Source organism: Pungitius pungitius, chromosome 17 (assembly GCF_949316345.1).
Source record: "Pungitius pungitius chromosome 17, fPunPun2.1, whole genome shotgun sequence".
Taxonomy (NCBI): domain Eukaryota; kingdom Metazoa; phylum Chordata; class Actinopteri; order Perciformes; family Gasterosteidae; genus Pungitius; species Pungitius pungitius.
In genome coordinates this window covers 6,908,421-6,921,638 of record NC_084916.1, presented here as the reverse complement: position 1 = coordinate 6,921,638, position 13,218 = coordinate 6,908,421, and positions in this window count along the sequence as shown.

The window sequence follows — 13,218 nt, the reverse complement described above, 5'->3', positions numbered from 1 at the left end:
TCGCCGGGTGGCTCCCTTGAAGGGGGGGGGGGTAGTGTTAGGGCTCGACGAGCCAGACAGTCGCATGCCGGGCGGCGAGGACGAGCTGGGGGCGCACCGGAGCACACCTGACGCTGCCCTGCTCATCATCGCAGCTGCAGCGGGGAGTTAAGGATCAGATCTGTCAGTGGCTCGCTGCGAGTTCGTGCTCTGTGTTTCCCCAGAGACAGAGGTTGTTCTTCCCCTGTGCTCCTCTTGGAGAGGCTTCTGGATTTTCCTACGCAGAGTTTTGTTTCCTGTGAGTATTGAGTGAGTTTTCCTTTTTTTGATTGGACTAAGAGCGCCCACGGACTAAGAGTTTTTGGAGTTGCCTTCTTTAGTTTCCCCCCCCCCCCCTGCCAATTAAGGAGGCAGTTCTCGTTTTTGTTTGTTTCTCGAATTTTTGATTGTGAAATAAACTACGCCGTATTTCCGGCTGAACCTAAGCTGTGTCTGGTGTCGTGCACTTGGGGTCAGAGACAAACCATAACAAATTCATTTGTGCTTTGCAAATACAGGGCTTGGGCACACTATTATAAACGTGTTGCTTGACCAGTGGGTTACAAGTGGCTGCTTTGAATGGATCTGCTAGGCACTGCGTTTGGTCTAAACGTGCCACACAAATCCTCTCAACATTAAAGCTCCTCTGTTTAATGCACAAAGATTTGTCTCTTTGTGGACTCCTGCAATTCATGGACAAATGTTCCTTTTCTCTGTATCAACATTCACATTCAAACATGTTAGTCTGTGTCTTTCACATTGAGATGCAGTACAGGACTTGGTCACAGGGACCCAGTGACTAAACCCCACGGGGCTCGGAGATATTGTTGCTGAGAGATTAGCCTCACGTAGGTCTGATGACGCACAGAACCTTAAAAAAAAAAGTATGGTTGGTGAGGCAGGTGAACAGCAGGGACGTGGATTATGTGAGGTTTCAGCTATCCTGGAGGATGGAAATCGTGGCCTGCATGTAAAATGGTCAAATCAGAATCATTTGATGTGTCTAATATGTATGGGTGTGCACCCGGGCAATGTCTAAAACAGCATGAAATGCAAGAAACAAAACAATACAAGCCTTGTTTATGGTCTGATAAACAAATAGTAATAAATACAAATCCTCCATCTGCCTTTGGCCAGGTCAGGCAGAAACGCAGGCAGAAACGAAAGCTGCAACATACCGTCTGCGTCACTGATTGTGCACCAACCACTTTGATGTTTTGAATGACCACCCACGCCCCTGCGCACTGCACCCTTTCGTACGCACATGCAAGTGCATACAAACAAACACTCTGCATAAGCACACGCATGCTCTGCTTGGACACAGCAGATCTCTGCCGGAAGTAAACCAAATACACAATGTTGTATTTTATTTTTCATAAAAGTGCATTTCTTTTTTCTTTTTTTCATATTTTCCTCTGAGTGCTTTCATCGAGATTCAGGGAACTCCTCTGTGCTGGAGCTTCAACATGTTGCCAGGGTAACTGAGTTCGACATATTGAGGAACCCTGAAATTGTCGTCGCCCTGTTGCTGTGGTGATGTCTTTACTGGAATATATCAAATGCATCTGACAAACAGAGTGTGAATCGTCAAGGCAGCACATAAACAACCAAAATAATGCTGATGGTACATACAATAAACATATACAAAATGTCACATCAAAACACGCTTATATAAAAAGGTTGAAACTCAAGACGTTGTCACAAAGAGGATAAAAGAACCGACGTTTAATCATTTTGACATTTTACTCTACTCCAATGTCTGAAACTGTATCGTATTTAATAACATAGATAGTATGGCTGTGTTCTTCTGCACACACTCTGCAAAAGGTCACTCCCATTCAGTTGAATTGACTATTACCAGGGTCAATGTCACTTTATTCTTACATGGCCTTGCAAAAGAAACAGGATGCACAACTCATATAGATGTATTCTAAAGAGGGTATTAGAAAATTTAAATGAAAGTTCAGGGTGACAAATGTGGAAGGCGATAAGAACACAATCAAAACGGAAGCTGCATTAGCTTTACAAACTCAGACAATGAGTACATATGTAGAGTCTCTCTGGTGTTGTAATTACTATGGCTGGCACTGGCCATCAGTGTCTGGTAGAGCCTCAGCTTCCGGCAGGAGCTCAATGCAGAATACTAATGCTGCAATTAGTGTAACCCAGCAACAGGAAGTTGGCTGCCCTTGAGGATAGAAAGGAGAACGGGGTTGAATACATTGCTACTGACGATCTCCAGTGGCTGCTGGCAGGTGGCCCATGCTCCCTGAACAGACCTCAGAGAAGGAGTTGGAACGATATGGCACTCCAGCCTGCCTGCGTTGACAACAGTAATGCTGATGTGGGGGGGTGGGGGGACCTTAATGCCAGAGTCAAGTGCTGCAGGATCATAGCAGGCTCTCCCTGTGATAGTGGAGAGAAAAAAAAGCGACTGTATGTTCTCACATGTGTTTAATGCTGCCCTGGCCAGTTCTGACTGCAATTTGCGTTCAGAAAATGTATCAATCAGAAAAGATGCAAAAGCTAGGTTTTGCACACTGAGGCAAGTCACTTGGAGCAGAAAAAAATACAGACAATATATTGTGAAAAAAGTATTTACTTTCACATGCTACAAAGTAGAGGCACAAATAAATACACAAATTTGCCTCCTGCCCATCTGCATTAGAACTCCATAAAATAGCATCTCTCTTAACAACTTTGAAAAACTGTAGTTTTTCAGACTCCTATGTTATGGAGCATTTGCTTTATTGTAGTGCTGCACACACAATAAAGTTAATGCTGGGACATTTGCAGCAATCCAGAGGTCTGAAACCAGTATTCTCCTACAGATATTGCCTGTCGGTTTATATGGAGCTTAAGCGGTAGTTTTAGAAGGAAGACTCCCTTTATGCCGCACTTTTTTAGATATTCTTCAGCTGGTCTCCCAGAATACTCCAATTAGCGGCAATTGGCTGCACCCACGGGTATACGACCAATAGAGGCGGCGCTGTGGCTGTAAACCAATCACATAGTTGCTGTCAACCTTTTCAGGGGTTCTCTCTGTGCTGCTGTCAGGTGTCATTCCAGTGCAAAACCGAATGCGACCCTCCTTCACAACAGGCACCTCCAGCAGCCATCAGGCATTCCTCACTCGTTCTGGGATTTCATCAACAGCCTTCTTCACCACCACCACAAGTGTCTGGACTCCAGGGGGGTTTCTGCCAAGCAGAACTCGGCATCGTGGCACCTTGATCTTCCCGGTTTAGGATGGGGTCCAATCGCCAAAGATTCTGCACGATTGCAATTTGATACTGTGTAATAAATGTTTGTTAACTCGGACTGAGTCTGTCCTGATTGAAATGGTGATTGGTTAACTTTCAGATCTGTACCGAAATTATTCACTATGATGTAAAAGAGCCAAAGAACTAACGACGCAGACAACAGATTTAAAACAATCAGATGCCTGCTAATTTAACTTTAAATATCCCCCCCTTCACATCTCAAGTGGAGTTGGATTACACATGTTCTGGATTCTCATGGAGCCGTAGCCATGGTAACTCGCCCTTGATTCACAACTCGTTCAATGCGACACACTTTAAGCTTTGTGGGGCACTTTTGCCCCACAAAGTGCAGCTTTCTGCTTGACTAAATATTTTGACTAAAGGCTTTCCGTCCATTATCTAAATGCTGCGGACAATCAAATGATGGACACAGAGTCTTAAAACTGTTTGTATACAGGGTTTTTAGTTCTTGTTGTTTTCTCGGGTTGTCAAGCCTATTGACAGCGCTGACATGTCAGAGTCATGTTTTGAGGGGGAGAGCTGAGCGCAGTGGGGTTTACTTCAGTAAGCGCTTTGTTTTAGTTTATTTTTTGCCCATCAGCGAGATGACAGTGAACTACTTATTAGCATAGTATCTTTCATTGATTAGAACAGTGGGAGTAGGATAGCACTGGTGGGATGAGATTTGACACAGAATGCTTTTGTACTGTGTAAGAACGGTAGCTTATGACCACCCGTGAGAGGATCATTGCCCGTTATTTGAAACTAGAACCTTACATATACATAACCTTACCTGCTGTTCATTCAAGAGGTGTAAATTCATCTTGCTCATGAGGACGTTGTGATTCATCAAACTTATTCCTCATAAAAATGACTTGAATAAGGTAATCTGGAAATGATAATAAAAATGTGCAGTTCACCCAATTCTCACAATTTATAGATATTTATTAAGATTTGGTAAACGATTACTTTGTCATTTTTTAATTTATGTATTGTATTATGTTTTGACCCAGTATGCTCCTGAATGAGATCTGCAACCCACCACCAGAAGGCAATTGTAGTGAAGCAAGCACCTGTATTACACTTAGTCCTAGTTATATACCATGAACCATATCAACTTTTTTTTCCTTTCTAAGTATGCAAGTTCTAATTCACTGAATTTTTGAAGAAGTCCTTTTTAGAAAGCACTGACTTCCGAAATAACTATTTCCAGCTATAGCGGGCTCCGTTTAAGATCACTATAAATTCATGATCTCTATAAATACATGTTGTCCAAATCACTGGTTGCTCACCACCAGTGATTAACGTTATTGCATGGGAATGGATTTAAGGAACTATTTTTAGTCGGTGTAACTAATAATTTAGCGGAATCTTCCTCTAGGGAATGCACTTAATCCTATACAACACATTACTGCCACCTGCAGGCATATGTCAGGCCGTCAGGTTCAGCAAGTCGTTTGCGCCAGTCCACGCTGAATGTTCACAGGCCATTCAAAAGGACCGGGGGGTGCTAGCGGTTTTCATTGCAGCGCCAGCCTCATCTTTTCTAATTGCTGCTCGACTTCAAGGTGTAACCTTTATTATTGTTCGGTCTGAAACGGCGCGCCCAGTGACGGGTGGTGCAGCAATATTGTTGTTCGGGTGGAAATCGGGAGAAATTCGGGAGAAAGGTCGGTCCGGGAGATTTTCGGGAGGGGCTTTGAAATTCGGGAGTCTCCCGGAAACATCGGGAGGGTTGACATGTCTGGTCATCGCAGCCCTGGACCATCAGGAGCACAAACTCGTTTTGCCGACCGCAGCAGAGTGGGATAATCTGCAGAGGCTCGAGACCCTTCTAGAGCCATGCAGGGAAATCAGTCTGTAACTTATCAAATAACATTGATTTGATTATTTTCTGGAATGAATTAAACCAAGTCAAATATCAATAACATGTATTTATGTAAAAAATAATAATTATGATAATAATAATGATAATTATGTATCTGTGTCCTGTTATCTTTGGTATGCATTTCAGAAAGAAAATATGCTTAGGATTAAGGTGTAATTGCAAATAGTGATTAATCATGATTAATCCACTGAACATTCTGATTAATTTGATAAAAAATGTTAATCATTTGACAGCCCTAATGTTTTGTTAACTGGAAAGCGCCTTGTTGACCTTTTGGCCGTTGTAAGGTGCTCTACAAATAAAATTTGATTGATTGATTTATCTCAACTCCTGAGGTTTGTCCTCTTCCCCCCCCCCCCCCCCCCTCTCATCTCTCTTTCAGGAAATCTCTTATGGAGCTTCCGTAGATGAGAAACCTGTTTCCATGGGGACTGCTGTATTTCAGACTGGCTAGACATGTGTACGAAAGACACGTCATGCAGCTCGAAAATGATAAAGTTTCCCACTTTGAGCTATTGAGGCACAATGATTTGTTCAAGGTCGACCAATTGTATTCCGACTAATCAATGGCCTGCTACCTCTTTAAAAGCATCAATTGAGAGTTTCAATTGTTCAGACAGAGTGGATCAAATGGCACAAGGTCAAGCTGGTACGAGACGCAGCTAGTGGAAAATCCATTTAAGACGGAGCAATATGTATTTTTTGTAACATCAGTATATAAAGTGGGTGCACGGTAGTTTTATATGAGTATGCATGTGCACATGAAAGAAATGCTGCACTGTGCTGTAAGGACACAGCTTGCCAATGTTGGAGGATTGTTTTCTGCAAAAGCAGTTTTTATTAAAAGTCAAGCTTAGAGAACCTCTAAGAGACAAACATGTATTTCCATACATTTTTCCAATGTTTTTAGTATGGAAATATGAATATCTAAATTAAAGGATTATCAGAGGGGAGGTTGAGGTGGAGAACATAAATTAATGCAGCTCATCAAAAGTTCAATCCCCTCCCCTTGGTTTTAGTGTAAAAGTGAATGAATACTGCCACCCAGTGCAAGAAACAGGATTTCCAAATGGTGTGTGACTCATGTAAAACAGTTTTTTCAAATCATTATGGAGTAGATTGCAGAGCTGCGCCATCAATTACATGTATGTTTTTACATACAACATAATGTGTATGTGAAGACAAAGTTAATTGATAAAGTGAGCCACTTCAGGCGGCAGGATGTTCTGTTAATAGCTCTAAACTTTGAAGGAGCTTTTTCCGCTTAGTACGGCATAATGGAGGGTTTGAACGGGCTTCACTTGGTCTTTCAACGGCAAAACCGGATTCACAGTTAACGCCTCCTTCTTCCCGAGATTTATACACTGCAGTGACTCACTAATTGCAGACAACCATTGGGAATTACATGAGGGGGCAGGGGGGCTTCAGAATCTATTCAGCACCATACAAATGGAAGCAGAGACAGAATGGACAAAGCTTGCCCTTACTTCTTGGTGACAAATTACATTTCAAAGGGCAAATGTCAAAACAACAATAAAGCTAAATTTGATAAACAAAAATTACATTCCAGATATCCACGAATGCTTCAACAATTTCATATTGCTTTAATATGGCGTGTAACAGCTTAGTTTTGTATCAAATACGGGTGGAAATTTAATTTACTCCACGGTCCATGTCAGGGAAATGTAATTCTCAACCACTACATGAACGCCTTTTATCCATAAAATTTGCAAATATATTTAAGACTGAATGATTGGCACCAGACATTTCAGCAGACACTGCAAAATGTGTAGCTCTCTGTGTACTGCTCTGGTACTCTGGACTGGCAAGTCCCAGGCCCTTTCTTAATACCTGAGACGGCGAAAACGGACTTGCGTTCCCGCGAGAATAGACTCTGGAGACAGACTCGTTAGTTAGTTTTTGACTTAAATATTTTACTATTAACAAGCTTTTCTTTCATTTTCTTTTAAAATTAGAAATGGTATATATAATATTGAGCACCAGCATATATATGAAATAATTAGCTTTATCATTTTAGGAGGTTGGATACAGTAACAAAAAATAAACTATTACACTAAAATGTTTTAATGCCTTGTCTAGTTACTCAAACATCAAGAGGCTGATAATCAGTGTAGTGATCCTCGTAGAGCAAGCTGCTGACCACACATCAAGATCTTACAGAGAACTATACAATAATTTATATGTGGAATTTCTTTATTTATTATTATTATAATTCAGAGCTTCAGAGTTTCTTTGAAGCTGAAGTTCTGCTGCCGGTTTACAGTCTCGATGACGGTCCCCTCTTGTCATTTAATTAAAACATCGTTAGTTTTAATGCACAATGATGGACAATAAACAAGCTGCTGTCAGGATCCGGGTCTCTCTCTCTCTCTTCCCCTCTGCCATATACATTCACTGACACACTCATTTACCCATTAGTCTCACTTTAGCGCACACACCCACTTCTCCCATCCAGCTGCCGCTCATTTCAATCAGTGCCCGCCCCGTTTGCTGTTACACCTGTTTCTCGTCATGTCTAATCACCCTGTCTATATCTTGCATGTGTTCCCTTTGTGTCTTGTCGGATTGTTATTGTGAGTCGAGTTCTTGCCCTGTCCAGCAGCCTCAAGACCCCCTCTGTCTTTTACGCACAGCCTAGTCCTGCTCGCCCAGTCTCCAGCGTCGTGCCGCGGGGGCTGCATCCCGTGGGCTCCTGTCGAGCTTCCCTCTTCAAGGAGGAGACTTCCCCGTCCGGAGGATTACTTTGTGTTTTGCCTTTTGCTTAGCTGGTCTCTTAGAGAATACATTTTCGTTCTTTGTTTTGCCATCGAGCTCGGCTCGTTGTTTCAGTTGAATATTAAAACCCTCATTTCTGTGACTTCCCTCTGCGTGTGGATCCTTTCCGCCCGATACGTACCAGCACGTGACAGCTGCACTCTGCGGATACAGACAAGACGTTAAAGTTACATTTAAACATGAAGTTATGAATCTAAACTCTGTCCTCTAACACGTTACCTGTGAACAACATCAGTCTCTGACACCACATTAAAAGTTATGAAGACTCGTTATAGTACAGTTAAATATCATGTATAACCGCTACGGAGACGTGAAAAACGGCGGAGCATTTCACAGAAGACTCGCCGAGAAAGGCTGCCCTCTGCGGGCTGAGATACGTTTCAGAATGATTTATTAAGTTGCTAGCTAGCTCTCTAACGTCCAAGTTAAGCTAATGGCGGCAGCCTTCCCGGGATTACCACGATATAGCACCCTTTGATATGTGGAGCGAGGTATGTGGTTCATTGTAATTGTATTTCATGTAAATTCATTCCATGTTCATGTAAATGATAATTAGATCAATTCATATCACTGTTGCCTGCTATGCAGTTATACATGTATGCTAAAGTGCATTTGTCAAAAGATTATTTTGTATCTGGCTAAATTGCCTTTGTTGTTCCCCCTTTTAGTTTTCACTCGTCTGAAATAAAGTACACCCGTCAGGAAAAACACTCCCAAGTCTGTTTATTCAACGTTGAAGGGATGCTACAGCGGGCGAGACACATCCGGGTATTATGACCGTTCTCGTCCAGAAGCGGACTTTCACGAGTCCACGAGAACAAAAGTCCACACAAGAACGCATATTGAGAAAGGGCCCCAGTGAGCTCATTGTTTGGGAAAGTCAATATAGATCTCTGTCATAGTACATCATCCATCGAAAGGGTGACTGAGACTGAGATATTTTACCTTACAGGTAGAAACTTTAAACCAAAGGCCCTGTGTAAGCAAACTCGTTTGATAATTTATGACATGACGGTTCTGAGATCAGATTGAGGGCGGGAGAATATTTGAAGTGTATAGATGTGTCTAAAATATAAAAGGTGTCTTTCTGTATCTTCTTTTAGACTTTTCAGACGTCAGCATGAGGCAGGTGTCATATTTTATTTTTAAACAATGATTTTGGCTTCCACAATAATCCAGATTTTACCATTATTGTACTGCTGCATTTGTTGCAATGCACCTGTGGATGTGAGTTTGGAAAGGCCCGTCGTTGCTATCCAGTGCATGTTTCCAAAATCTATGGAAAACTGTTTTAAATCATCTTTTTTAATTTTTACTTATACTCTAAAGCCTTTAGCAGGGCTGTGGTGTGTGTTTCAGAAATATTAAGGTAACTGCCCTCCACACTAACGATTGTTAACTTATCCATTCTCCTGAAATAATCACTGAATTCCACATTTATTGGAACAATTCTATGGAAGTAAATCTGTGCCATCGGGGGTTGAAATAAAAAGTTGATTGAATATCTAGCACTGAATATTTATGCATTGAAATTATGTACCTGAATGTTTTTCAACATTAAAACACCGCAAAAAAATTCAACCTAAAAAAAAAAAATGTTGAAATATTCGAAATGGAGGCTACAATATTCAACCCCAAAAAATTCAACCTTGGCACACCAACATGCGGAGGTTACAATATTCAACCCCCAAAAATTCAACCTTGGCACACCAACATCCGGGACACTAAGGAAGAGCAATCGATTCTAGATTCAAGATCGTCAAGCTAAAGGAGCGAGCACCCAAAACACCTTCGGCTTTCGGATTGTAAACATGTCCAATAATAACGGGGCTTTACCCGAGTGGGTAGCACACCCGCTTTGCGACGCAATGTTATTTTGCGCGACACGGTTCGAGTCCCGGTTGTGGCAGACTTTTAATAAATGTTCTTTTATGTATTTCTTCATACGTGGCAGTGACGTAGTGCTCACTTATACAATCGTATTCGCTGCAATGGATACGGGAGGCATTTTTGAACATTTTCAGCACAATATGTTTGCAAATGTGTGACGACTCAAGTGACGGAGGCAGACAACACCTGCCTGCCGGGGGGAAACAAACACGCACCCGTAGCCAAACCAGTAGTTCAAAAACCAGTAGGCACGTAACACCGTCACTGAAAAATGGGTTCTCGTTTCAGACTTTATGAGCAAATACAGGATCCCTTGGAGATAAATTCTAAAGCCTCGCATTAAGACGTACCTCCTTTTATGTAAGACTCTGCGCTACTTGCAGGTCGCTGTGTTGTGCCAGATCCTCAATAAAGTTTAACCATGGCCATGAAGACTCATTTAACGTTACGTGGACTTTGAATGCCGCTTAATACCCAACTGAGATCGGCTTGTGCCGCTCAGAAAAAGGATCCTTCCACCGACCACTTTCCGCACTCGGCGCTACTGCGGTTATTCCTGCATGTCCTGTCGGGTTTATGCGTCTGCACGCTCCGTTAAAGCCGCTGCCCCCCCGCTACGATACAGCGGCTCATCTGCCTCTTCAAGCGCGTTCCTGGATTCAAAACTCCGCCAATCACTCCTAACAGCTTGTCGAAGGATCTCAGCATCATTAAATGAATTCAAAACTAGAAGAAGAGGCGTATTGTGAGCGGCTGTACGCTCTCGTTTAACTTCCGCTTAGTTCATGTTCAATACAGTCTGTTAATGTACAAATGTCAGCTGTCTATTACGGAATCTTACAGACACAAACCACACTGATGGCATGAAGAAGAGTTAAAGCCCCGTTATTATTGGACATGTTTACAATCCGAAAGCCGAAGGTGTTTTGGGTGCTCGCTCCTTTAGCTTGACGCACGCTCCTGATCTTGAATCTAGAATCGATTGCTCTTCCTTAGTGTCCCGGATGTTGGTGTGCCAAGGTTGAATTTTTGGGGGTTGAATATTGTAACCTCCGCATGTTGGTGTGCCAAGGTTGAATTTTTTGGGGTTGAATATTGTAGCCTCCATTTCGAATATTTCAACATTTTTTTTTTTTAGGTTGAATTTTTTTGCGGTGTTTTAATGTTGAAAAACATTCAGGTACATAATTTCAATGCATAAATATTCAGTGCTAGAAATTCAATCAACTTTTTATTTCAACCCCCGATGGCACAGATTTACTTCCATACAATTCCAGATGGACAAATTAACAGGTTGATGGCTTATGAATGCAATTTAAAACATATGCCCCTTGTCTTGTCTTTACTCATTTTTCAAGACCTCCTCCAGTAAGTGATGTTTTCACACTGGTGACTCACTAATACAGACTCTCGTTATGAACAGAGGGGCCAATCTGTTCAGTTCAACACATAAGGCAATGTTTAATAATTAGCTTTTTCTTAGCTTTGACTATGGATATTCCTAGAGCAAATGTTACCAAAGCAATTTCATTAAATCATTACATATGAGACTTATTTCTTGTATTGCTGTAAGAAGAAACAATCTGAGCTCAATTAAATAGACATCCGCGGGCCATGGAAGGTGCGTATGAATGAATGAAAGCTGCTTGGCTTCTTCGCCTTCATCTATATGTCTTCAGTTCATTTCCTATCATTCAATTTGTTAGCTTTATGTTGAAAGGGAAAATCATACCTCCTCTTTTCTTTTGATTGTCCAATGTGTCCAGAAAACATCCGCACTCTCAAAAGTTTAAACTGCGGCTCTAAAGGTCTGCTGTGACCTACCCAATGTATACACAGAATTTTCTTTCTGCAGAGAGTGGCATGACCTATAGGGTACTCTATATAAAGTGGCAACTTTCTCTGTCGGTTGAGGCCACAGGAAGCTCTCTGAGTTCTGATTGCAGCCTGACATTTTAGCAGGATGAGAAAAATGGAAGGATGGCAGAAAGCAAAAAAAGAGTCTCCACTTCGCTGTGACGACAGGCCAAGATCAAAAGATGGATACAAGATGCTTTGATAACACTTAACCCTGCTCTTTAGCATTTATAAGCAGTAAACACGTTGTTACGTGTACCTTTTGATAGTTTGTTTTACCGTAAAAACCATAAGACGGATATACCACCGTTTTCTTGTTTTTGGTTGAATACAAAAAATTGTGGTATTTTAATTTTTACGGTAAAACAAACTGTTGAAAGGTACACAGACCCAAGTTAGAAACTGTCAAACTATAACAATATATTTGCAAGCATCTATAAGGACATTTGTAATTGTTGCGTCAACCTCGGTCACAAGTCGCATGGAGCGCTCAAGGCCCGTATTCACCCTGGACAGTCAGAGCGCTCCCAGACCGCAGGGGGCGACGATGCGGCTAATGTTGATTCCACCCACAGGAAGTGCCTGCGTACCAACAGGAACCGCATGGCATAAAATGTTTCTGGAGAGCTCAAATGGGGCTCTCACTCGGTCCTGAGGAAAAGGACACTGTGACCACAGCTCCTAATCTCCCAAAGACGCAACTGGTAGGACAGTAGGATTTATTGTTTGTTCACACTTTACTTAGTGAAATGTGTCATTTAAATTAAGTAATGGAGACTTATCCTAGGTTTATCTGAATTATTTTGGTTTGGTTTGAGATTTCAGCCGCATTTATTTATTTTTTACTTTAAGAAAGTGATTATCGAAATGTATTTGACTAATTCATGGGTTTTGCTTTGTGTTTGAAATGTTATCAACCTGCTCTGTTCTGTCTGATCCACCAAACCACCCTTAAAAGAAATAAAAGATCTGAGGTGGCTGGCGTGGTTTCAGCTCGGCTGCAGGTGGGAGAGAGGGGGAGTGGCTCGGGGAACAGTGCCAGGTGAGAACAATTGATTCATGACTGACATGTGTGTGTCCTCCCTACTTAAAAGGCAGTGAGGCGGGCGAGCGAGGGGAAGAGTACGAGCGAGCTGGAAGCCGGCGCGGTTTATGGAGCAGTATCACTCAAATAAAAACATATTTAAAACTCGCCACCCTGGTGTGAAGTGCCTCTGTATGGAGCCCGACCAACCCACATACCGTACAAGATCATAAAATCTTTGCGTCCACCGGAGAGAAAGCTCTTTTCAAGTTTGGGCGGAGCCGTGGTCAGTCCGAAAAATCACACGAAACTTGACAGTTGATAACCACCGTGGCAGTAAGAACAAGGATCAAAGGCCTGAAGTCAAGCTGTCGACGCAAAGGAAGAATTGACTGGAAACGTTTTCACCATGGCAAAGGAAACTCTTGGGAAAACGGTCAAGCAACTAAAGCAACAGTCAGTTGCAGTGGGTACAGTCCCAC